The sequence below is a fragment of the Manacus candei genome, unplaced genomic scaffold, assembly GCF_025592945.1.
Source record: "Manacus candei isolate 608988 ecotype Guabito, Panama unplaced genomic scaffold, ASM2559294v1 h1tg000014l, whole genome shotgun sequence".
In the NCBI taxonomy this organism is placed as follows: domain Eukaryota; kingdom Metazoa; phylum Chordata; class Aves; order Passeriformes; family Pipridae; genus Manacus; species Manacus candei.
In genome coordinates this window covers 48183407-48210571 of record NW_026138062.1, presented here as the reverse complement: position 1 = coordinate 48210571, position 27165 = coordinate 48183407, and the positions used below count along the sequence as shown (strand labels likewise).

At 39.2% G+C, this 27165-nt stretch overlaps 1 protein-coding gene and 1 long non-coding RNA gene across 12 annotated transcripts in view; one reads left to right on the top strand and one right to left on the bottom strand.

The window, feature by feature from the left end:
• Positions 1-27165, top strand: part of DLG2 (discs large MAGUK scaffold protein 2) — a 1004454-nt gene that overhangs the window by 201738 nt on the left and 775551 nt on the right. The window lies entirely within an intron of this gene.
• On the bottom strand, positions 2761-5751 carry LOC127467377 (uncharacterized). Its single transcript, XR_007903078.1, has 3 exons — positions 5617-5751; positions 3156-3277; positions 2761-2879 (listed from the first exon to the last, which is right to left on the bottom strand). It is a non-coding gene; the product is annotated as an uncharacterized LOC127467377 (long non-coding RNA).

Here is a 27165-nt window from a genome sequence, read left to right as displayed (position 1 = left end):
TCTCCCATTCAGACCTTCCCACTGCAGAAAACCAGGTTCAGGAAAATGGTATTTCTCTTTTATGTGGATATTGTTACTAAGCTTCTTGGCATAACAAGATTGAGACCTCAAGACTCTGTGTCCTTATCAGAATAATTAGTTAAAGTTGATAATGAATCTTCCTTGCTGCCCTGTTACCACACGTGTGTCTTATATTTAGTCAACACAGATAGCAATTTATTATTCTCTTCTTCCCTCTGGCAGCCACTGACATTCTAACACTAGATCCGGGAGTTTGTGATGACTGCTCTGTCACTTCATTAGATCCCCAATTAGGTGAGCAGAGTTACCAGCCTGCTGACCATGTGCCTCAGAGCAGTCAATTAATAAGTAGATGTAGGAAGAGTCACCAATTACATGTAACGAGATCAGTCTGGAAGTTGATATTAAGAATAAAATCATAAACTGAGTAATTTGGTGTTTGCCAAAATGTTTTCCATTGTTCAGTTTCTTTGCATCCCTCTCCTCACCCCCATTACTACACAAGTTTCTAGTTTTAAAAAAAATCGGTGCTGTCACATGCTTGGGAAGAATTTTGCTGATTATCTTGCCTCTCTCCAAGGGATACAGAAAGAAGACAACTGTGATTCCTGAGACTTCTCAAGGGATAATATGCTTGAATTGCTGTTTTAAATGAGTATTTTGTTATAGGTTACAGAAATAGGATGCAAAACAAACTCTTATGTAAAAAAGTAGGAAAGGTAAAAATCTGCTAGAATCATGACAAAATGTTTTCTCCTTTTTTTTTGACTAGGAACTTAATTGTATTGTTCTCACTCCCTGGGAAATGCCATAACTTGCCAAGTGAGATATCTGATGTGCAGTCTGCTACCCCCTTTTATACACATAGTTCTTCCACAGTACCTTGATGATACAAAGTCAAGGTAGAAAGAAGCCCTTCCACTCTGCCATTGATTTCTCCATGGTATATGACTTCCTTCGATGTCTTGGTATAACTTTGAACCATAAAGAAATATTTTCTTTGATTTCCAGGTGATTTTAAGACAATGGATATTAGGCTACTTGGTTGCATAGGTATATATAAAAATATACTGGAGTATTTTCATCAAGAAAACAACCTCTCTATAAGACACTGAATTTCTTGAAGTACTGGATGGAATCTGATAAATAAACCTGGGTACTATGGTAGTCAGTGAGGCTCTTGAATTTTATTTAGAGGATAAATTAAACAGGAAAGTATTATTACATATATTAAATTAGATTCTAATTGATTAGTTTGTTTCTGTCCCCAATTTTTTTCCCTCTAAATATACTTTTTGGCTTCGTGCCTCGTACTGCACCCAAGGTGTATTATTATGGCATAATACTGCACATCCTGTTGTGCCGTATGTTCCAACAGCTGTTCTTGGGACTTATTTTTGCACCATTTGAAATTAATTTCAGTTGGCTCCTCAATTACCTACTTTTCAAATTTTCTGCAATTGAAAATGCAGGTCTCCTATGATTTGAATATATGTATATTTTATATATACATACCCATGATTGCATATTAATATTTATGCCCAGTGTCTCTTTAATATTAATCCATAGTCTTGTGATAAACAACAGGAGTGAAACTAGTGGTTAAGCCAAGATCTGTAAAGCAGTAGATAGAAAATATCCAGTATGCCACACTTTAGGCTTTAGGGGAAATTTGTTATAAGTGATCTTATTTCATCTGAACACTTATCAACCCTTTTCATGGGTGATACTAAAGTTAAATTCTTGGATGAATAGAGAAAAATAACTATTTCTAAAGGAATTTATCTTAAAAAAAATTTTTTTTCAAAAAAATAATAGCCAAAATTATGTATCCCAATATACTGATTCATATATTGTTTTGATACTGATGTGGTTGCTTTATTTACAGAAGTTTTAGGCATATCTTTCTTTATTAGCGCTTGTTCTTTTTTTTTTTTCCTTTTACTTCGTTTTTCTTTCAATAGAATGGAAACATTTTGTTATATCTCTTTGGAAAGATTCAAATGTTATTGGTTTATTGGCCAAAAATAAGAATTAACTATAAAAATCTGGTTAATATTACAGATTTTCTATTTTAATAGACAGATATTTATTAATGCAATTCTTTAAAGGGTCTTATTCAAAACTCATGGAAGCAGATCAGAAGCTTTGATGGGCTTGGAGCAGAGCTTAAAGAATAATGAACATATATGGTTCTGCTTAGTACAGAAAATCTTAGTAAAATAAAATTAAGATCTTTTCTGAGTCTTTATCTGTAATCACAGTCTTCTGTGGAACAACAACTATTTCCATGAAAGGGCAGGCAGTGGGATTATTCTGGGTGGGATTTTGGTTTTACGCAGATAGGTTTGCTAGCAGCAGACCTCCAGAAACTAAACATTGGGTCCCAGGAATAACACAGTGACTTAACCTTCATTATGTCTCTTATGAGATGATACATTCCTTGTTTGTCTTTGGGTTTCGAAGTTTTTTGGACCACCACCTTGTGTTTTCCAAATATTTTGTATAACCAGGAGAGCTGGAAAATTGCTTTTATTTATTCATTAAGATGGAAGTTGAAATTCTCATATACTCCATGACAAAGATCTGAGGTTCTGGAAAAAGCTCTTGATATCATGAGGAAATTGCAAGACTTGGCAACTTTGCTCAGGTGAATCATAAAGCTCAAGACTCAACAACTTTTTTTCTAAGTAAAATATGCTACCACTTCCCCTTGAATGTACAGACAGCTGGCAAAAGTCTTCACATTATTTATTTAAGAAAAAACAGTTAAGGAGCCTACTCTTATTCACCTCAAATGTGTCTTTGCACTGGACTGAAAACCTTCACAATTCCTCATCCTAGGAAATGTGGGAGACCTAAGGTAGAAAAATAAGCTACCAGAAGTAATGTTCTTCTCTGGAAAGCTTCAGTTGTCTTAGTCAGGTTATGCTTTGGGTACCAATGAAGTTCAGAGGTGAGTTGTGAAGGTTATTTCAGTGATTGCTTGCAAACACTATAAACCAATCACCGTATCTGGTGTGCTGCATATTTCACATATATTTTCTGCGGTGAGGGTACAATTTCCCAGTCTTGTTTTTTAATTTGTTATGGACATTGAAAATTCTGCAAATTACTAAAAGTAGCTTTCATACATGCTTGTGATGTTTTCCAGCTTCCAGTGTCTCAGGTGCTTTATTGGCAATGAAGCAAATTCTGTATGTCCCACTGGGAAGCCGAGTTTCTCCCTCTGCCAACTGTAGTCTTGGTCTCCTTTCTGTAGGTGTTTGGTTAATGAAAATAAAACCATTGCAGATTGCAAACTACAAAATTAAGTTCTCAAATTGCTGACAACTTAAATGCTGTCACATGTTAATGTTATTACATCATTGAAAGTCAGAGTTGTCTGTACCCAAAAGACACATTAGATTGTTTGTGCTTTGCTATCCATCTGGAGAGTAGCTAATTATTTGGACCCCTTCCAACAGAGTCCAACAAACACCTGGCAGAGGATGTACACGTTTCGTTTTGCCATTGCAAAGGAGTGTTACAGATCCTTTTTGGTTATCATTGTTTTATTATGAAATTACGTCTGAATGGCAAAGTGAACCTGGGCCAATATCTTGAATAGCACTGTTGAGGCTGGTTATCTATTAAATCTAATGTCCCCAGGCTCCCTGTATCATCAACAGGAAAATGTATTTTTCTGTAGGCAGCCCCTCAATGGGTTGGGTCCCTGGGCCCAAGTTAACATTTGTGATATCTCCTTCTTTTGCCATTATCTAATCTATCAGCAGAATTATTTGAAGCATTTAGAGCCCAGTCTTACTGATTTTCAAGGCGACTTTGGTTCTGAGTTTCACATTAAAAGATGAGCAGGGTATTTACATTTTCAAGTCAGTTATACATCTGCCTTGTTCCAAATTTTGTGCTGAAAGAATAATTTTGCAGTTGTTCATCCCCAAGTATTACTTTGAGTATAAATAAGTTATACCAAATGACACATATTCTCCTGGCAGCCAAAACCAGCCCATGTGACGATTCTCTGATTCTTTTGAAATATTTTTCTTCTGTGTAGGAAGATTCAGGCATATGTCAAATGCCTTCTAATGCACCCATGAGACTCCACGTGCTTAGGTCCATCATATACAACCAGATGGACATAGAAGAAGTGGATTGTTGAGATTGTTGTTGGAGGGTCCAGTTTGTTTTAAAACTGACTACCCATGGCCTGATGAATTTAACATCTGGGAACAGATAATTGAAAAGAATGAACTATCCTGTCTAAGAGAGAATGGCTTGAATAATGCATGTCTCAAACACTGTTCATTCAGCTTCTTGATGCAATCTTATTCGCTGCATTTGTATTTGTAAAGCAAGAGGGGTTTTGTTCACACTGTGTTTTGGGATTCATATGAATACCCATATTTGCATGTGGACAAGGCCTTCTATCAGCTGTGGACAGTGGTATGCATAAGGTCAAGCTAAATAAAGCCACTCTTCTAGTCTGAAAAAATCTACAAAATCTCTTCCAAATGCTTCAGAAATCTTGTGAGGCAATGGGAAGCACACCCTGTGCCTCACATGAGCAGCTACATGCTGTGAATAGCAAGTGCCCAGTGAGCAGTTAAATTGAACTGTATGTAAACAACCTACAAGGTGAAATTTCTCTGTAAACTGCATGCAAAATGATTAACAAATTATTTAGTAAATAGGTTGTTCTATCATCATCATATCTAATAGAGCCTGTTTGTTTGGTTTTTGGTTGGTTTGTTTTTTTTTTTTTTAAGGATGGCTGCAGAGAAAGAGTTGTTTTGATTTTATTGCCAGGCATTAAAGCATTTCTGCTGCAATTAATTCATGGGCTGATGACCAGCTTGTGACCATACACTGGTGGAGAGATCAGCTGCTGCCACCAGAGAAGACGGGCAGTTTTGACTCTTATTTTTCCATCAACCAGAGAAATAATAGCATCTGTCCCCTCTACCCAATCATTTATCTTGCTGGAATCTCAACTGAGTGACAGAGAGTACAGTATCTTACAGACTGTGGGAAATTTATTCCATCAGAATGGCACACAGCACATCTGTAGTGCAGCTGTGCAAGGCTGGCTGGTGAAACATCACAGCTGAAAAGAAAACACAGGGCAAGTCTCATGTGTGTCTGCCATATGCCACTAATATTACAACAGTTTTTCACATTTGGGTTCACAAAATTTCTATTTGTATTAGTGGCTCTTGCCAAGTGTCTGGTCTCCCTAGTCTTAAATGGTGTCAGTTTGCTGAGCCCTCATAACTGAGAACAGAATTAGGCCACGTGTCTTCAAAAAGCCAATGTGTGTATTGAACGTGCCCCTGTATGCATCCATTTTTCCTAAATAACATAAAGGTTGTCTTGCCTTTCTTACATATGCTATGTGTTGAGTTTATATCTGCATTGCATATGCATAGATTATCCAGTAGCAGCAGTTCACAAAGTGCTAATGCCATTTATCCAAAATATCTGCTGACACAGAGTATTTCAGACCTTCAAAAGCATATTTTCATCATAGACATTTCATAAGCTTCTTTGCTATTCTGTCAGTCATAAACCTTAATATAACTTTGGGTGACCAACCTCCTGCTCTATGGTCCATTCTGTTTTTATGCAAAAATCAAATTGTGTCTTCCAGTTCTAGACTTAAGGGCTGGTTTATGTGATTCCAGCTATTGTGTCTTGAAATCAGATGGAGCTGAATCTGAAGAATATCTAATCCTCTTGGATCAACCAAAGTTTCTTCCCATCTGTTGCCGAGGGGGTGGAATGATAGTGAGTCATAAAGAAACTCCAGCTGATGGGAACTGAGGAGCAAATTGTTAAACCATCTCTTGGTTTCTCTTGACTATTCCTATATTTCCTCCTCCTTCCCAATGCAAAGCCAAGCAGGCAGCTTGCCCTGCTAGTGGAAAAAGGCTCACACATGATGCACAGTCTGAGCTCTATGGCTACCAGTGCCCCTGTGTAGAGTTGATGCCTACTCCTCTCCATTTCCATAAAAAGTCAAAAGGGTTTCTTTTAACCTTTTATTAAATTAATTGTTCAGAGGTGGTGAAGAGCTTGAAACCACCGGGAAATCTGAATTTTTAAGAAAAGGTCACAGCTCAATTTGAACATATTCATGACTACCCTTAGGAAGTTGCAGTCAATACCTAAACATGATATGTCTCCAAGTGCTTCTTGGAGAAACACTGTGTGATTTTTACTTTTTTTTTTTTTTTCCCTGGGAAAAAAATGTATAAATCTGGCTATTGTTTCCCTAATCTCCTTTCATGCAAGATATTCTTTCTTTCCTTTCTCCTCTTATCCTCTTTTCAACTTCTTTGGGATCAAAAGTGATTGTTCTCAGATATGGTTCAGAGCATTATCTAGTCCAATCTCCCCTTCACAACAGCTGAGTATGAAAAGACAGCAGCACTTCAGTCCTCAGAAGTGGTATTATTAGGACTATCATCAGGAGGAATCCTTTCAGATACATGTACTCCCTATTTCACCATGAATTCAATTTCATTCTTCCTCCTACATCTCTTTCTGTCCCATTCTGAGGGAGTGCAACCCAAGTTATCTCTGTACAAAATCATGATTTGTTTTCAAGAGCACCATCACTCTGTCAGCAGCATTGGAAGAGAATAACAGTAAAACTAAAAATTTATTTCTAGTTTATATTGCTGGTTTAGCTAATAAAAGACTGAGATATTGCTTCCTTATGGTACGATAGCCTATTTCTCAAGAGGAGACAAGTGTTCTGAGATGAACCCACTGCCTTTCACTGTTATACAACAGGTTAGGTGTAACAACAACACTTAAAAATTAAAAATAAATAAATAGTAAGGCTCTTTGCAGTCCCATTGCACACAGACTTTTGTGAACCTCAAGCAGCTACTTATTTTGCTGTCAGTAGGGCAGCATTTTTGGAGTCCAAACCCCTCATTCTCTATGTAGAATATTTTAAAATCAATTCTATGTTAAAAAATGAAAACAGTAAATTAGGTGACATGCCATGAGTTTGTTAACACATATTTCTAGCTTCTTCTTTGTGTGACTCATTATTTTATCTAAAACTGGAGTATATAAGAAAGAAGAATGGACTATGGGGTAAATGATAGAAAATTCTCCCTCTCTGTGTGAATGCAGGAATATCTGTGACATTCGATCAGAGCTGTGAAGACAGGTATGTGCTTGAGGCATTTCTACTATAAAATACTAAAAATGAATATCAAACACGTCTGATGACAAATTTTGACTGACTTGATTTTCATTATGATTGAAAGGCCTTCCTGAAGCAACAAATATTTACCCAAATATAGCTTGTTCCCAGAAAACATGGATCTGGATTTCTCCTGATTGACTTTGGTCACTCAGCTAAAGTAAAGTAAGAGCACAGATCCCTCAAATATGAAAAAGGAAGAGAGCAATAATCTGTGGAAGTTCCTCCTCTTTCCATCAGTTACCAGAACAACAGAGCAGTATCCCAGTGAAGGTGCTAAATAAAGGTGTGTTGAGTCCCAGTGCTTATACTAGGAGATGTTACAACATGGTTTATTTAGGGGTAAATACTCTTTTAACTAGTAGGAGTATGTTGGAAGAACAATTTGCCAACTAGGACATATAAAATGAGTACTCAGAGCTGAAATAATAACTTAGATCCTTATTAAGTGCCTGTTTTGCATGCTTCGTGGCTGCTTTGAGCAGCCATGTGAAAAAATTAGATGTTCTACTGGGGAACATGCTACATAGACTTAGCCTTGAGACTCCAAATACAATTTTTGTGTATGTTTGTGACTAATAAATTATGTACATAGATAGCAGCCTGCTAATTTACATATTAATAAAAGTGAGTTATCCTCAGATTATGTACAATCCACTGTGTCTAGCTGTGCCCTTTCTTGTTTAGGGGTTATAAAGAATGTATGTGAATATATGTGTGAGAATGAGCTTCAAGGGCTTCAGAATTACAGCAGCAGAATTTGCACATCCTCACAGGTTGCTGCATAGAGCAGAATTCTGTTTTTATGTACATAGCTTCTCACTTCTGATGCACTGATGTGCATTCAAACCCTCTGCCTTTTTCTATCTGCTGGAGTACCTTCCAAACCTGGAGGTTCCCAGATGATTTGTGGATGGGATAAAGGCTTCCTGCATGAAGGATGCTTCCCAGGATGGCATTCTTATATGTTTTGTGGTCTTTTTTTTGCCCATGGCTTTGTGTTGGTGAGACTCTTTGCTTTCACTTGGATACAGGACGATAGTAAGGCTAAGAGTCAATGGCCTAGCTATTCAAAATCCTTCACAATTCTTCACTGGGGCCTAAATCTTTCTCGAGTGAGGCTAAAGGGCTTTACTTCCTACCTGAAGTGTACCTACAAATCCTCTCTTCTTCTAGCCCAGACAACACACTGTCTTCATGCATTTTGTTGACTAATATGCTTAAATCAAAAGTTGGTTTAACGTACCATAGACATTGGTGTATGCCAATCTCTGTGGTGTCTTTTCTTTTTTTAGCATGCCATGAAGCAAAATTACAGCTTCCCTTTCCACTCTGTTCAGCAGAGAGGCATTTGGCTGTGCTCATCTGGCATTTGTGTTCTGAAGTAGAGCCTTCCAGGGCTATCAACACAATTTCCTGGCTTAAGGAGCCCTGCCAAAGAAATATTAGTGTGCTGATAATACTGTTTGGGTGTAGCAAAGTGTTAAGGTTATCCTGTTAATTTACCCCTTACTTCATTAGTATTGAGTTAGACTATATTACTTTGGGGGCTTAGATAAGTTCTTTTATTAATTCATCAGACTGGTAAATTGAAAATAATCATAACATTTGCACTGTATAAGATTTTTTATTTGTTTAATATTCGACTTTTAAATATTTTTAATGTATTGTAAGAAATCCCAATTTTCTACCTCCAAAAGACTTTTAAGTCCATTACTATTTTACCTTGTTGATATAAAAGAATTGCCTTTCAGTGGTTTAATTCTAGAGTAAATACCCTAAATTTGTTTGTGCAGACTGTGTTCTAAAACAAGGAGGAGTTTAGAGAAAAACCTTTGTTTTTTTTCCTCAGAGTTGGGTAAAAAAAGTTTCTGGTTACAACAGTACTGCTGAAGCAGTGTGAAAATATGTGTGTATGAGCAAATTTGTGTGTACTCCTTTGCTACTGATTCCAGAGACCATGAATCACACTGTTTGAGAACTGCTTGTTAGACAGTAAGTTTGCTTGAATAGAGAGTTCGTGTCTGATAAAATTGACCAACTCTGTGTTATGAAACAATTACCATACTTGGACCTAAAATCCAATCTGGGAAACATTATATTGCATACCTCTATGCTGTTGAGATTTGCCCTTGGCCTGCAACAATTAAAATGCATCACAATGGGTTTCAGTTCCAAATGAATGCCTGGATACATGTATGGGTCCACAAGCACTTAGTACATTTAGGAGTCTTCATGCACTGTAGGTGGATAAACTCCTCTTGTTGATGAAGAACTTGTCAGTACTGACAATGCTGTCTACCTCTGAAGAAGAAACCTAAGGTTTGACTCAGTTGCACATACATGACTGCTCAGTATAATCTGAGGTACCCTAGCATGCTTATGACCTGCATGGAGGAGGTATATCTTTTGGTGTCATATGAGAGACCTGTGTGGCACTTACAAATCAGCCAGATAATCTTAAGGTAGCTGGCACTAGACATCTACTTGTGGGTGATGGAGTGAGAACCCCAGTGGCTGGTCATTTGAATTGCTCTTTACTCTGTAAACACTGAACTCACAGCTCAGTGGGATGGCATATCATGATATACCAATCCATAGAAAATCCATGGAAATCCATGGAAATCCATGCCAATCCATGCCAATCCATGGAAAACATATTTGCTTAATCTGGGAGTTTGGTTTTCAGTCAGCTCAGTGAATTAAACCAACTAACCCCAAAGCTGCACAACCACAATATTCAAAGCAAGGTCTGAAGGGGTAGTGTCAGGGAACTGGAGAAGCAAGGGAAAGTGCACTTATTCTTTTCAGCAGCAACTAGTTGTTTCATGATGTTAAGCACAGGGTGGAATTACACTTTCTACAGTTTGACTAAACTGAACTCTTTGGCCCTAGAGATGCTCCTGCCAATGCTGCAGAAGAGAAAGAACTAGAATGGTAATCCAGAGGCATCTGTGAAGCTTGTTTCACTGTTTTTGTTGCTGATAACAGAGGATGGATGAAAAACAAACTAAAAGAATAGCCTTATGAAAAAGGCCAAGGCTTTGAAGTTGACTGTTGTTACGTATTTCTATCTTTACTTTCATAGGAAAATAGAATCATAGAATATTAGAATGGTTTGGGTTGAAGAGACCTTTACAGGCCATCTAGTCCAGCCCTGCTGCAATAAACAGTGTCATCTTCAACGAGATCATATTGCTCATAGCCCTATCCAACTTCATCTTGAATGTTTCCAGGGATGGGGCATCTACCACCTCTGGGCAACCTACTCCAATGTTTCACCACTCTCATCAGAAAAAAAATTCTTCTTTATAACTTTTCTAAAGGTACCTTCTTTTAGTTTAAAACGAGTACCCCTTGTCCTATTGCACCACACCCTGTTAAAATGTTTGTCCCCATCTTTCTTATAAGCCCTCTTTAAGTGTTGAAAGGCCACAATAAGGTCTCACCAGAGCTTTCTCTTCTCCAGGCTGAACAATCCCAACCCTCTCAGCCTGCCTTCATAGGAAAGGTGCTCCAGCCCTCTGATCATCTTCGTGGCCTCCTCTTGACTCACTCCAACAGGTCCATGTCTTTCCTGTGATGAGAACCCCAGAGCTGGATGCAGCACTCCAGATGGGGTCTCATGACAGAGGAGTAGTGGGGCAGAATCACCTCCCTTGACTTGCTGGTCACAGTGCTTTTGAGGCAGCCCAGGATACAGTTGGACTTCTCCCATTTCTCTCTCTGTTTTTTTTTTATTTCTTTTGTTCATTATCCAGTATTTGATAGGGAAACCATGCATACAATACGGAGGATATAGGTTTGCTTAGCAACAGCCTCAGGAGCCATCTCCATTTGCCTTCTAAAAGAAGGCAATTTTCCTCCATCTCTGCTTGCCCAGTTGCCAACTTCAGCTCTCTTACCATTTATTATTAATAAGGGAAGTAGTTCAAGGATTTTTCCTTAACAAATAGGATCTCCAGGGCAAGAAAAGAAGGAGTCAAATCTCCTCAGGTTATCAAATGAAGATGGGTACCCAGATACTTTGAGAGATAAAAATAGAGATTTTCAATCAGTATCTTGCTTCAGGTATTAAAAGCACAGAGAAATGTCAAGACCATGTCAGAGTAGCCTTTCAGTATAGACAGTGGTTTCAAGAAGAATAGACCATTCCTCACTGTCATTCAAATGGAGACATTTTCTACCTTCAGCTGGTTGCTTATCTCATTCACTCTGTCACCAGATTGCAGGGAAGGGTTGCTAATGTGGATGTTAGGGCATGTCTGTATGCTTATGTATATGCTGCTGTACACTTGTAAGCTGCTGGTGAATCAGTGTTTGGCTGTGTTAGGACAGCATCATGCCCAGAAGCTTTGCAAGTGGTTTCTGAAAAAGATTTGAAATGCTATCTAGCCCTCAGCCAGGATTAAATTCCATATCATTTGTCTGATACAACGGTGTGGGCTCCCTGTACCAGGAACTACTTCTGTATTATCTTTCTTTCTAGTGGGCTCCAGGTGACACCACAGTAGGAATATTACCCAGTAGGCAGCACATGAAGAGTTTCACAGGGAGAATGTATCTCCCAAATGTGAGGACAGAATCACCTGAAAGAAGGCAAAACCATAGGTCATTCAGAACATTGACTAAACAGGCTATCAGAGCCTGCCAAGAGGAAATAACAGAGAAAACAAAGGTCCATGACCTTCCTGACTCTTGGGCACAGAGAGCTCTGAGCTAGCCTTGACCCAAGCAGACAGTCAAGATGGTGTGAAGGTGCAGGTAGGTGCTGCATAGAGAGAACCAGTTTGGCTATGGAAGCTATTTCACATTTTTTTATGTGGCATCCTACCTGAGCTACCTGCACAGGTCGAGGACTGAGTTAACTTCCTTGGAAACAGCTTGGGTATTTTCACATTGCTCTTCACAGGTCATAAAGGCAGAAGATAGAAATTGTACAGAGTACATCTCCACTCCTAGTACAGTTAATATACTTAGCTGTGATCAAAAGCTGATTGCATTGTCTCTCTGCCCAGAGAAGGTGTGGAATCTCCCTCATTGGAGATATTCAAGAACTATCTGGACTCATTCCTGTGTCATGTACTCTAGGGTAACCCTGCTTGCGCAGGGAGGTTGGATAAGATGACCCACTGTGGTCCCTTCCAACTTGAACAATTCTGTGATTTCAAAGACAGCACTGTTTTGTTTGGGGGAATTTTAAGTAAAAAATGCTTCAGAATTCAGGATTTCCCTTTAATGATGAATTTCATTTCATGTAGATTTTGCTGAGTTTTCATCTTGAATATCACTCTGGTGTTAGAGAAAATCATTTGACATTGCCCATTCTTCCTTAAGGGCCATATGGCAGTCTATAGGAAAAGGAGGATGAATGTTACGGGAAATTAACTGCGTAGTGGAGTTGTAATCACAGGAATCCTGTCACCTCCAGTGTTATGACCCTTGATTAATCTTTATAGCAGAAAGAAAATAAGTACTAATGAGTTTGTTTATTAGCATTTACATAATTTTATGGTTGCATTTAATTCTTAGAATGTTAATTGCTATCTGTGATTAGTCCCTCTCATGCTGAAAAGTTTTTACTGGCGGCTATATCTTTAAGACTTTGTGTTGATTCATGCGTAATTTAAGTTGACAAGGACTCCAGCAGTATAAGGGAACAAAGAGCCTAGTTTCAATGTCTAATTTAGTTGTGGCAGCACTGACTGTATGTACTTTGATGGTAATATTAAATCTCACCACTCCCTGAGTGAGGATTGAAGTAATTAGCAGGGCTTAGTGCCAGAAGGCAATGCAATTCACCATGGTTGAACCTAATTCAAGATTTATGGAGTGCAAATTTCAGTTATTTGTGGATTTTTAGACTACTGATTTTTCTGCTTTGAAGGCATTCTGATAACCTGTTTATTTTCTTTTATGTGTTCTGTTTAGCATATACAGTTTCTAGATGGATTCCTGAGACCTCTGAAAGCTTTTGTATTGCAATGTGAGGAAGAACTCCAAAGTTTCAGTTATCTGTTCACTAAAATCTATGCCATGATTTTCCATTCTCTTCTGTGATGGCAAGAAAAAGTAGAGACAGCAACACCCATTCATGGAAAGACTTAATTTTTTTCCTTATTATTGTATATTTTAGTGTATGCTGTATAATTGTTACCAGCAATTTAAAAGTGCTTCCCACAGCTTTTAGAGCTAGTAGGAATGAGTGGGCAGAACCCCTGGGCGATACTGCAGGTAAAAAAGATTTGGTTACACTAACATCTATACTAGAGCCCATAGAGTGCTGACTCTGCCCTAGCAGGAGGGTGTCACTGCTCAGTTCAGTTTAGTGGCAACCAGAATTCTTGCTCCTGGGGAACTCTGACACTTGTGTGTGAAACAAATGTAGATGTGAAATTTTGCAGTTTCCCAGTAAAATATTTTTGCAAAGCATACAATTCTGGAAATAACAAGAAACCTTCATCCAGGCACCCTTTTTTGCTATTTGAAATACAATTATATAGATTAATATAATAAGGAAGGCTCTGATATTTTTCTGAAAGTCAAAAGAAATTGAAATGATGCCTTTACACTTTTTAAAATCATACTATTTGCTCTTTTTTTGTTGCTGAAAGCATGAAAGAAGTCCATACATTTGCATATAACATTTTTGTTTTGTTGAAGCACCAAAAACTTAAGAACTACGTCCTGAAAAGGATGAAAATGGACACCTGTGCTTAAACAGCTCTGTGGTATAGATAGGGAAATAAAGGCACCTTTTTTTAACTGTTTGTGAGGTTACTTTCCTAGGAGCCGTGAATGATTTTCCTTTCACATACTCAAACATGCAACTAAACATGACTATAGGAAAATCAGTGTGCATATCTTTCAGGTAAATGAAAGGAATTTCCATCATCCTTGGATTCATGATTATTTGTGTGATAATCTTCCCACCAGTCAGATGTGCATGTACATTGCTGGACGATTTTCAGATGTGAGACAGCAGCAGGATTAGGCTTTGTACTAGTCTGTGGGAAAATACTCCCTTGGCTCATCTTTGAGAGCACGTAGGGTTTGATGTAGGGTTATTTGCTTAGAGTCCAATACCTAAATTTTGAAAGATGCTTCAGATCAGGACATCCTTATGTGTTAAGTGCAAAAGCTTTTATTTATTTAGCATGAGACAGTGTTAATAGCATTTAGCTCTGAACAAGAAGGGAGTGGAAAAGCCTGTAGGGAATCTGTACAGTTGTGTGTTGCTCTGCAGGGAAATGTTCCTGTCTTCCCACTTTAAAGAGTTGAAGTGCACATCCCATTATTTGGTTGATCAGCTAGAATTTTTGGAGTGGAAGAGCTCAGCAGGAGCTCAGTGAGAAGCTGCTGTTTGGATTAGTTCATATATATAGCAGGTATAGGAGTATCTTCATGAGAACTTGTGAGGACTATAGCAATTTTGAAAAGTTTTCTTTGAAATGCAATATATCTATTAGAAAATAAACAAATTATGCAAGTCCAAGATGAAATTTTCAGTCCAAGATAAAGAGAAAAACTTACTTCATTAAGGTAGAAATTTCTTTATAGCTGGTCCAAGTCCTACAGAGCAAGTTGTAAACACTGGTCTGCAGCACTCAGACCAAATATTCACAAGCTATTTTGGGGATCTTCCTTCTTTCTATTTCTCTTTCTTTTAATAAAAGTTTCAGTTTCTCAAAATTCTTACAACTTGAGAATGTACCCTGCTTTCTTTCTCACCACCACCTAAAGGCATTTGATCTTCTCTCCCACCCAGCTGACTGTAAAGCTTGATTCTAATGGTTCTCTTTCTGAAAGCTGTTAAGTAATTACAGGGAGTTTGTACTCAATTATGGAGCCAATAACCCAGATTCAGCTGACCTGACTTTTACCTTCAATCTTAGGAGCACTTATTCCACAGTTATAATTCCTTCAAAAGCCAGTGCAAATGGAAAACTGCTTCCAAAGGATGATTAAACCTATCCAAAACCAGTTACCGCCAAGGGAAGACTGTCTTTCTACTCACTATAAGGAAAGCCTAGGACTTTAAATGAGAGTCCTAACTTTCAGATATTGAAATCTAGATGAGTTCTTTACCAAACCAAGATTTCTTAAGAGAGGTAAAACCCTTTAAACTAGCAGAGAAGGGTGTTGCAGGACAAGTAAGTGGCAGGTTAATCTAAATTCAGGCTGGAGATCAAGTTAGCTGATTCGATCCTGCTTCTGAGGTGTTGGTGTGTATACTAAGCATAGTAATCTATTAAATAATCTTATTACACAAGCAGAGACAGGAGTTTGGGAATTGATTCGTAGATGCTTAAAGGCAAAACGTTGAAATTACCATAAGAAGTTAAGGGCTTGTAAGGGATCTGCCAACTAACATTTCCAACCTACAGAACAATGCAGCATTTAAATCTTAGCACTATGATTTGAGAACCTTCTGACTGAGATGTAGCCCTCCTTCTCAGCTGTTCCCTTCCCTGAGGCTAGGGGGAAGTAAAATTGAGGAAAAATATGGATATATATACATTTATAGGATCCATTCCTGATTTTTCTGCAAATATTTATTTTAAAAAATATTTTAAAATTATTTTGTGCTAATTCAGTAATTTCCAGCCTATGGCTGGCACAGAATTGAAATTGATTTAAATAATTTTTTAAAATCTTACATTTCATTGTAGAAGGTTAAGTTATGAGGAAATCTTAGATAGTTTCTCATATCTAATGAACAAATAATGTATTTGAAAAATAGTTTTTCTATTAAATAGTCTTTTGCATTAAAATTTTTGTGCTCAACTAAGATAACTAAGGTTTTTTTAAAAAACAAAACAAAACCCACACCTTAAATATTGTCTTGATTCTTTTTATTGTTGATCAGAAAAAAGATCACCTGACTATATCTCAGATGATTTTAGCTGTGCTGGCCTATGTAGGTATTTCCGCATTTAGCTGGAATGTGCTTTTGTACCTCTGTGTGTAAAATTAGATGAACAAATTAGACACTGTCTTAACTCTGCTTTCTGTGTTTCCCTGGCTCTAGCATCCCTACAACCCTGTGTATAAGAAGCGTCATCTTGGGTTTGTGTTGTGGGGATGTAATCAGTACACTGAACTATGAAAGGCTGGGAGCTTATTTAAAATTAATTCTATCAAAATAGCATTTCACTGGAGTGAGGAAACAGATTTTTATATCTTGAAAAATCTTTAGCTGAAGTAAAAGAAAAAAAATGTTGCTCACTGCATTCTTTTACCTACAAGCAAGCAGAAGGCTGCTTCTTTCATTGATGCAGACTGTTATTTTAAACAGAACAACAGGCTTAAAGGTTTTTTCATAGGGTCTTAAAAACACTGGGCTGCATCCTGAACACACTGAAATCAATTCTAGAAGTCCGACTGTGAATTATGCTTTAAAGGAGTAGTAAATAGTCATGCTCATGGAAGATAAAAACATGTCTATGTAATGAACCATCCCAAGAAGTAATGGGATTTTAATGGGATTGACGCCATATACCAACTTTATACTCTCCTCTTTATGGGATGTATGGTTTATTTTATAATTGGAAATACATACATATGGGGCCTGGTGTTCAAATGATATCAGGAACTGCAACTGGATCCTGTAAAAGCAGCTTCAGCTTCTTTACTGTGGCTTTCTACCCAGTCATATACTAAACAGCAAGACCTGCTGGGTGCTGCAGACTTTTGAAAATCTGGTCTTAATTGTGGGAGAATTTGGAAAAAAGATCTGTTTGTAGAAGAGATGTACAAGAGGATGCATAATCTTCACTGAAAGTCATGAGAACTGCTCCACTGCAGAGCAAGGGACCTAGACCATTGGTGGAGGAGCTCTAATTGCACACTTATTACATTAGTGTGAACATTATGACAGCAGCCCATTTCTGTCTGTCCCAGCTTGGCAGCTGGGAGAATCACCTGAAATGTTTTACAAGTGAAACAAAATATACCTGATGTCTCATTGTTTTTACAGACAAGGGGGAAACAATCTTTATTTTTCTACTTTATCTGCAGGCAAAGCTAGCAGGTATAGTTCAAAGGTAATCAATCTTTTTATTATGTTTTTCTTTGTGTCTCTTTCTTCGACAACTCACATCTCCTAAATAGATATGTGCTATCCATCACAGTCTTACAGAGATAGGTGAGCCGCTTCATTATTCATTTGCCTCATTTTCATATATACTATGGAGATGAGTAAGGTTTTTTTGATCCTGCCTAGTCTTCAAACAAAATGGAAGCTGGGAATAAAAAGAGATGAAGAGGGCTTACTTCTTACTCTAGAAATGTATCATCCCTGGAGGCAGTGCCAACAGTTTGATCTCTCTAGACATTCACTCCCCTTCATTGTGAGAACCTCTGTTTCTCAACACTTTGATAATATCTGAAGGTGTAAAGCAGATTGCAGTATTAAACCTAGATAATCTAGCAACTTGTATTTATTTCCTCATTTTTTCCATTTCTCAATACTAATTTATAAGCCTAGAAATTTATTTTGTAAGATAAAAATCACAAATAAGATAAATATAGGACTATATGTTGATTATTTCCCCCTTTTAGTCATTTGACTGTGCCAACCTTTTTACTTTCTTCTGTCAGACATTTTTGGGAGAGCTAAGCCTTTGAGCAAAGCTTTGTGCTCTTTCTTCACCTGCTGCTGACATTTTCTGACCTGAAGTTCATGTGATTTTTCAGTGCAATAAAACGTTCTCAGAAATATAATTTTGAAAGTATCGAGTGGGCTCATCTGAAAGGGATCCAGTGAGTTCAAGCAGCATGGGTGTAGTGTGGGACTGTGGTCAGAGACCCAGAATCAAATTTGTAACAGGGAGCAAAGCAATCTGCTGGGCAAGTGTTCTTGATACTGGTCACACTTTGGGACCATCTTTACTTTGAAGTTACTCTTTGCTTGGAACATCTGTAATTCAAGTATTGAAGTATTTGGTAAAAACTCAAATAAAGTAGTACAAAAAGTCTGTTGTGGTCCTGCCCTTTCTCCTTCACCAACTTTCTGACTGAAATTTCCTTTCTACTGTAGGTTTTTTCTTCTTACTGAAGTCTCTTAAGCCATACTAGGACTTAGCACTATTTAAGAAAAGTGATTCCTCCTAAGTTAACTCCTAGAATCATGCATTCACTGCAGATATTAAGACTAAATTGTAATAAAGTTAAGGAAATAAGAGGAGCATTTGGCCCAAAGGCTGTTGTTTAACACTGAGTTCTCCATCTGCAGATGCAACAAGACCCCTCTGAACTATCTCTCTGAAAAGTTGGTCAGATTCACCCTTAACAGTGCTTTGTGATTCTCCACAACTTTGGTTATTGACAAGGATTAGGACTTCCATTACATTTGTAGCCACTAGCTTAATAAATATTTTATTGCATATTCTATACATTTTTCATATATATTATTTTAGTTTCACTATGATTTAGTAATTTTCTGTATTATCTGTTTAAGATATTCATTTACATTCTTTGAAGTCTCTATCTTTTCAGTCAAGTTATCTTTGCATTTCTTCTGATTTGCCTTCATGATAGCAGAACAATAAGATGGTCTTTATTTGACCTCCAGTCTTCAAACCAATCACCATCACTTTATAGTGTTGCCTTCCTTTCCTCATAGAATTAGAAAATTCTGGTGGAAACATTTGTAACAGTGGGTTTCATGCTTTGATTTCTAAAAGAGATGAAATCTCTTTGAGAAACAAATTATAGTTATTCATGTTCTCCAAATTTATGAGACTGTTGCCCGTAAACAAAGACACAAACCAACAGAGTGCCGGTTTATGGGTGCTTTATTCGGGGCCCCGGGAACCTGCGGGCTAACGCCCCAAGTCAGGATTCCGACGACCCTCGTTCTCAGTTCAGCTTTTATACACAAACAAGTTTACATGTATTCTCACGGCTAAAACAATTACAGTTTCTATAGCAACCCAGGTGCAGTAGTTTATAACAATTAACAATCATCTACTCTAATCATAAATCTGCTTAAGTTGCCTTACCCCCCTAGAAACTGTTTCACAGACCCTTACCACATCTAAGGTACAAATCGTTACGTACATGCTTGACTAAATCTTTTGATTATTGTTTCTACTTCTTCAGTACATTCTATTCCCACGAACAAGGCTGCTGCTTAACTCACTACTGTAATGTGTTGCTTTCTAGGCCTTACCCTTTTACTTAAGCCTTAGCCATTCTACTACTAAATTTAAACTGCTTTGCAACAGTCCCCCCTTTTGAGCATTCTTCAGGCTTTGCTTGCAAGGATGCTCAAATACAGCAATCTTCAGGTTGCAGTTTCTTGATGGATGGGAGGTGATCCATTTTGCGGTGAGATTACTTCTTTTCTTGTTATAGCTTTCATGATTCGTCTCGTATGTTGACCTTCTTTTACAATCATTCCTAAAAGACACTTGTAAACAGTTATGGCTATGACAACAATTATTACAATCAATATTCCGTACTGGATAACAGAAGATATCCATCCTGACACATGGAGACCTAGGGAGCTGAATAATTGTCCTATCCAATTGTGTTCCGCTTCTTTCTGCAGTTTATGAACATTCTCATCAATTTGTTCTAATTGATTAATATCTTTCTCTACTTCTTGAGTGACATTTGGGATGTGTACACAACAATGCTCATCCTTTGCATGCAGGTAACCGCAAACTCCATGTTCTTTGAGTAATATCAGGTCTAATGCCATGCGGTTTTGTATGGTCATTCTAGAGGTGGCTTGTAATTGTAAATTTAGATCTTTAAATCCTTTCTTAGTGACTGCTGCTAACCTTTCGGTCTGGCTCATCAGTTTGAACAATATTTCTCTATTTCGATATGTTGAAATTGGGGCAAACAAAGATTCTAGTGCCCATCCGAATTTAACTCCTGCTGATGGCTCATGCCAATCTGTTAGTTCCAGGTCATTAATGTCATTACTGACTTCTCTTTTCTCCCGTGATCGCATCTCTGCTGGTGTTAACTTCTCTTTTCTCCAGAGTGGACAAAGAGTAGGTATCCCTAGTGTGACAGGTACAACCGGACCGTCTAGTGGCATGTGGGTGGTCCATTGACCATGTCCCATGACCCATACTAGGTTTCCGGGACTTCTAACTGTAGTAGTGTGACAATCAATGTTTTTCACATGTCCTTTAATAGTATGGTTATATCCTCGACACTCACATCCTAACTGCAGGAGTGTTTTGACTGGCATTAAGCCTATTTCATCGTCTGGGGTATCACATGTATATATTCGGGTACAATTCCAATCCTCTTTTGTATGTGTTTCTGTCCTCCAATTATGATTCCCTCTATTTCCTGTAGAATAAGTTTGATTCTTTTTCCCCTTCCAGTGAATGCACCACTGTACCTTTCCAATATAACTATATGTCTCTAGCAGGCTGGGTCCCCAAATTGTTTGCCATTCTTCCATGGTTGTAGAACTGGTAATATTTTGACAGACCTCTTCTTGTTTTTCTCGTTTTACTGAAGCCGGAACTTTAGAGCATGGGTGTGTTGAATTTGTAACTAAACAGTATCCTTTTAATTCATTAATTGTTTCACTTGTTACCCATGTCCCAATTACTACCCATCGGAAATATCCCGGCATCTGTTCACATTGCTTCTTCATCATTTTGTCACTTAATAAACATACATCTACCGTTTCGCTCCATGTGATGGTTACAAATTTGCAATTCCTTGTAATATTCTTAAACATTTTGGGTATTTCTGGCACTGGAATTATTCCCCATGGAATTGGGTCTCCTGCTGCATGAGGCATAGGGAGACATGCAGTAATTTTAGTAACGTTTTGTACTTTCCCAAAATCTCGAATTAGGCCCACAATTAAATTTTCCTGTTCTATTTCTCTATTCGGAATCTGCAGATCTCTCACATGTCGAGTTTTCCTAGGGGGTATAACTTGTACCTTAGTCATTATTTCCCGAGTTGTGTTTATCATGTGTATTTCTACATACCCATAATCAAAACTCCTTTGAATCCAAACTACACACATGTATGTCCCTTCTACGGTTTTAGACACCTCAGGTACCTGCAGGACGGTATAACCCTTTTGTTGTGTCGCATCCCAAACTGTTGTCACTCCTTCTGTTATGATTCGATCTTGATCTCTCCGTCTCCACTTGACGTGGACATCTCTTAATTCAGCTCCCTGGTCATCTGAAAACAGACAAGTTAAGTTTACATCAGTGTGTTCTGGTACAAACAAATAAGGATCTGGGGTTTCAATTCTCACGGTGGTCTCTGCTAAACTTATCAACCCCAGGAATACCACAATCTTCAATTGTTGGCTCGAAATACCATCTTTGTAGGTGAGTGAGGTTCTACCGACCATGAGACTGGAACCTTCTTGACTCGGGTGTAATGGATCCAATTGTCGATTCCCTCGACTTTCACCGCCGTATAAGTGGTCATTATCACCTGGCGAGGACCGTCCCATGTTCCCTTTAATGGTTCCACTGACCAGTTCTTCACATAGACTTGGTCTCCTGGAGAAATGTCATGAACCGGATTCTCCAGGGGCAGAGGCCGATTCCACTGCAGCGCTCCTCTGAGGGCTGTGAGGGTCTTATTCAAAGATAACACATAGTTAAATACTGCCTGATCACCCACTACATGAGGATCCCCTTGGTAAGTAGCCGCATGATAGGGCTTGCCATACAATATTTCGTATGGACTTACTCCTATTCTTTCCCTTGGTTTAATCCTAACTCTCAGCAGAGCGAGGGGTACTGCTTGGGGCCACTGGATTTTGGCTTCCTGACAGATCTTCTTCAATTGACCTTTTAATGTCTGATTCATTCTTTCTACTTGTCCACTAGACTGCGGTCTCCATGGTGTATGGAGATTCCATGTTATCCCTAATACAGCTGACACATCTTGGACTATCCCTGCTGTAAAGTGCGGTCCTCGATCAGAGGACAACCCTAGGGGAACTCCAAATCTTGGGATGATTTCCTTCAGAAGGGTTTTCACTACTTCTTTTGCCTGATTGGTCCTGCATGGAAAAGCTTCTGGCCACCCTGAGAAGGTACAAACATACACTAGCAGATATTTAAAAGTTTGGGCCTTAGGCAACTCAGAAAAATCTACTTGCCAATAGTCTCCTGGTAACTGTCCTACTTGTAGTTTTCCCATTTGTACTTGCTTCCTGACTACTGGATTATTCTTTATACACATAGGACACATTGCATTCACCCTTTTAGCTAGTGTTAACATCTGGTTTGAGAAAATTTCGTTTTTCAAGAATTTCACTAATGCTTCTGCACCCCAGTGGCACTTGTTGTGTTCCATCTCAAGCACTGCTTTCATTATTCTGACTGGTAAAATTACCTGTCTCATAGGAGTGATATACCACCCCCTGATATTTTTCTTTGCTTCCATCATCACAGCTAATTTCTCATCTTCAGGTGAATAATGCGGTTTCTCTTCCATGAATGCTATTGCTGGATTATTCCGGGTTGGTAAAAGAACCATTTGAGTCCATACCTCTCTCGCAGCCCTCCTGGCTGCTTGGTCAGCGTATCGATTTCCCTGAAACTCTCGTCCTGGATCAGCCTGGTGTCCTCTGACATGCATTATTGCCACTGCTGAGGACTTATGTATTGCCGTTTTCTACAAAACTAGATCCGTCGGTGTACAGCTCCCAGTCAGGATCTGTCAGTGGTTCGTCCTTCAAGTCTCTTCTGCTCGCGTAGACTTGTTCAATGGTCTCTACACAGTCATGCTCCAGGGTGCCTTCTTCCTGTGTAGACCTAAGGAATTCTGCTGGGTTGAGATGGTTAGTAATTTTCAGTTCAACATCATCTTGTTCTCTCAACAAAGCCTGGTATTGCAACATGCGGCTGGAGGAGAGCCAATGCCCCCCTTTTTGCCCTAGAACTGCTATGACCATGTGGGGCACATACACTATCATGTGTTTTCCCAGAGTCAATTTGCGTGCTTCCTGTATTAAAATGACCGTCGCTGCCACAGCTCTGAGACACCCTGGCCATCCCCCACTTACTGCGTCTAGCCGTTTGGAGAAGTACCCAACCGGTCTCTTCCAGGATCCTAGACGCTGAGTGAGGACTCCTAAGGCCATTCGCTGTCTCTCACAAACATAGAGCTGAAATTCCTTGGTTGGGTCCGGTAGTCCCAGGGCAGGTGCTTCCTGGAGGGCTTTCTTCAGTTCCTGGAATGCTTTTTCTTGCTCTGTCCCCCAGGTTAGCTTGGACTCCTTTGCTGCTTCATACAGTGGTCAAGCAGTCAGTCCGAAGTTAGGAATCCACAGCCTGCACCATCTGACCATTCCTAGAAAAGATCTCAGTTCTTGATTATTTCTAGGCACAGGTATAGCACATATTGCTTGAATTCTATTTGTTCCCAGGCGCCGGACTCCTTGGGAAATTTCACATCCCAGATAGATAACTTTCCGTTTTACTAGTTGTGCTTTTTCTTTTGAGACTCGGTAGCCTGCTTGGCCCAGCATGTTTAACAGTTCAATAGTTAACTGACGACAAAGTCCCTGTTCTGTAGCTCCTAAGAAAATGTCATTTACATATTGCAGTATTATATATGAAAAAGGAGATTCTTTTACCTGAGTAGTCTTCCATTCCTCTAGTTCCTTTGCTAACTGATTACCAAATATCGTGGGTGAGCATTTGAATCCTTGTGGTAATCGAGTCCAAGCGAGCTGTCTCTTTCGTCCTGTCTCCGGACTTTCCCATTCAAAGGCAAAGATTTTCCAACTTTCTCGTGCCAGTGGTATGCAGAAGAAAGCATCTTTCAAATCAACCACAGTAAACCACTGAAACTTCTCAGACACAGATGTTAGCAAGGTATAAGGATTTGCTACAACCGGGTGAATATCTTTTGTAATAAGATTTACTGCTCTCAAATCTTGTACTAATCTATATTTTCCATTTGGTTTTTTTTTATCGGAAATATGGGGGTGTTAAATTCTGATTCACATTCTTGTAATATTCCTAGAGTTAGGAACTGTGAAATCATAGGGGCTATTCCCTTTCTTGCTTCTAAACTAATTGGGTATTGCCTAACTCTGACAGGTTGTGCTCCTTCTTTTAATTCTATTCTAACTGGGGTGGCTGCTTTAGATTTCCCAGGAACCCCGGTCTCCCACACCCAGGGTACAACAGCCTGTTCAATCTCTTGGGGTATTTCTTCCTTTTCCACTTCTTTCACAACAAAAATTTTTGCTAAATTTTCTTCTGGAATTTCTATCTTGACTCTCCCTTTTTCAAATATAATTTTAGCTTGCAAGGCTGAAAGTAAATCCCTTCCTAATAAACATTCAGGACTGTTAGGCATGTACAGAAATTGATGATCTAATTCTCTTCCCTTAAATTTGATATCTAGAGGTCGCAGAAATGTTCTTTCCTCTATCTGTCCTGAAACTCCCACTACTTGTACGGTTGAATCACTTAATGGCCCCATCAATTTATTCATTGCCGAAAAACTAGCTCCAGTATCTATTCTAAATTCCGTCGGCTCCCCCTCTACTTCCAAAACAACCTTTAAGTCTGAATCTAGCCGACTCTGTCTTCCACAACTCCCTAACATAAATGCTTGGGCGACACCCTGTGGCGTGCCCATACCAACAGGGTTTTGTGGATTCACAAAGCTTTGAGGATTCCAAGGATTCATTCCATTTCCAGCATTTAATGGGCATTCGTTTTTCCAATGTCCTTGTCCTTTACAAAGAGCACACTGATTTGGTCCTATTCTACCACGTCCTCCCCCGTATTGATTTCCAAATCCCGACTGATTGTTAAATCCTCTACCCATTCCTCCCCTTCCCCTATTACCACGACTTCTTCCTCTATGGCCACCGGCCCCATTGTTCTCTCCTGAAGCTTGTAAAAGCGCCAACAAGCTCGCTTGTTGTTTCTTAGTACTTTCCTTTTCCCGATTGTTGTATGCTTTCCAAGCCACTTCTAACAATTTCTCTAAATCTCTTGTTTCTCTCCCTTCCAGTTTTTGAAATTTCTTTCTAATATATTCTTGTGATTGTCCCATAAAGATCAATGCTAATTGTAATTTTCCAGACTCGTCTTCCACGTCTAAATCTGTATACCTCCTAGCTGTTTCCTTTAGCCTTTCTAAAAAGGCAGAAGGGGACTCAGTCTTATCTTGCATTACTGAATATAACTTAGACCAATTCAACGTTTTTGGAATGCCACATCGTATTCCCTCTACCAATAATTCCTGGTAAATTTTTAACTTTTTATAATCTGCGGGGTTATTAGCGTCCCAATCGGGATCCTCCCGCGGTACAAAATCATTTACCGTCCCCCGCGCTGCCCGAGGCAGGGTACGAATCCTTTCCTTTGCTCTCTCCACCATCACCTTTAATACCATTTCTTTTTCTGTTGAATCTAAAATTGTATCTATTAATACCTGTAAATCATTCCAGTCCGGGTCTTGTGTTTTTATAACCATTTTTATAACACGAGCCACCCGCTCAGGATTTTCTCTATATGTCCCAGCTGACTGTTTCCAAATTAGTAAATCATTAGGCGAAAAAGGAACTTTTATCATGATTTTTCCCCTGCCTGCTCCAACCGCTTCTCGCAAGGGAGCCATCAATCTAGGGGGTGAGAGCGAAACGTCTGTCTCCCTCCCCCCTCCCCGTCTTCTTTCCCTCTCCCTTCGCCCTCTCCGAGTCCGTTCTGCTAGAGGAGTTCTGTCACATTCCCACCCCCCTTTTTCTTCCTCATCCGAGGATGATTCTAACGGGGGCATGGTGTGTGATTGTGCCCTTGCACGTGAAGGGAGACTATTTCTCGGGGGCGCACTTGGAGTTACTCCGGGGGAGACTAACAAAGACACATCCTCCTCTGGTTCTGAAAACCGTATTTTCTGCTCATGTTTATCATCCAATCCTTTCAATATCTTTATACTCCGCTCTTGACATTTCTTACATTTATCATCCTCCAGTTCCAGTTCTTTCAACACTAAGATACCACATTCCTTTTGCCATTCAGTGTTTTGTTCTAAATAATAAAACAAATCCAGATACGGTATTTCATCCCACTTCTCATTCTCTCGTAAATATCGCATCAAAGGGGTTATAATTTCCAAAGTCAGTGATCCATTTCTGGGCCACTGCATTCCTTCTGTTTCATATTGAGGCCATACATTATTACAATAATCAATCAACTGTTTCTTGCTTAACTCTTGTCCAAAATTTCCTTCCTTCCAATGTTTTAACAAGCAACCAAGCGGAGAATCGCTAGGGATATCTTTTTCTGTGCAGGATAGTGCTCTAAAGGTTTTAAATGACATCATGCTTGCTACTGGCTCACACACACACCACAATCTAAATTCATCAAATTCACAATAACACAACAACACAAAACAATACTTTTAACGACCAGCACGATAACACAACAATATAAACCAGAACAAAACCAAAACCAAAACCAACTCGCCGATTCTCCCTCTGAGAGGCGAGTGCTGGTACTGCGCAGCTTTCGCCGCGTCTTACGACCAGCGCCTAGGCTTCCCAACCAAGGTACCTTTAGCCCAACCCAGCGGGACACTCACTATCCCGTCTTATAGGCAGGCTCCCAACCAACAAACCTAAAAGAATAAAGCACCTTCGGGCTTACCTAGAGGGTTGTCCGGCGGGCGCGGGTCGGGCACGGGTCGATGTCTCCCCAGAAATCACCTGGTTGCCGGCATGGAGTAGATCAGCTCGTGAGCCGCCCAGCTACCCCCGGAGTTCCATCTGGTGTCGCCAAAACTGTTGCCCGTAAACAAAGACACAAACCAACAGAGTGCCGGTTTATGGGTGCTTTATTCGGGGCCCCGGGAACCTGCGGGCTAACGCCCCAAGTCAGGATTCCGACGACCCTCGTTCTCAGTTCAGCTTTTATACACAAACAAGTTTACATGTATTC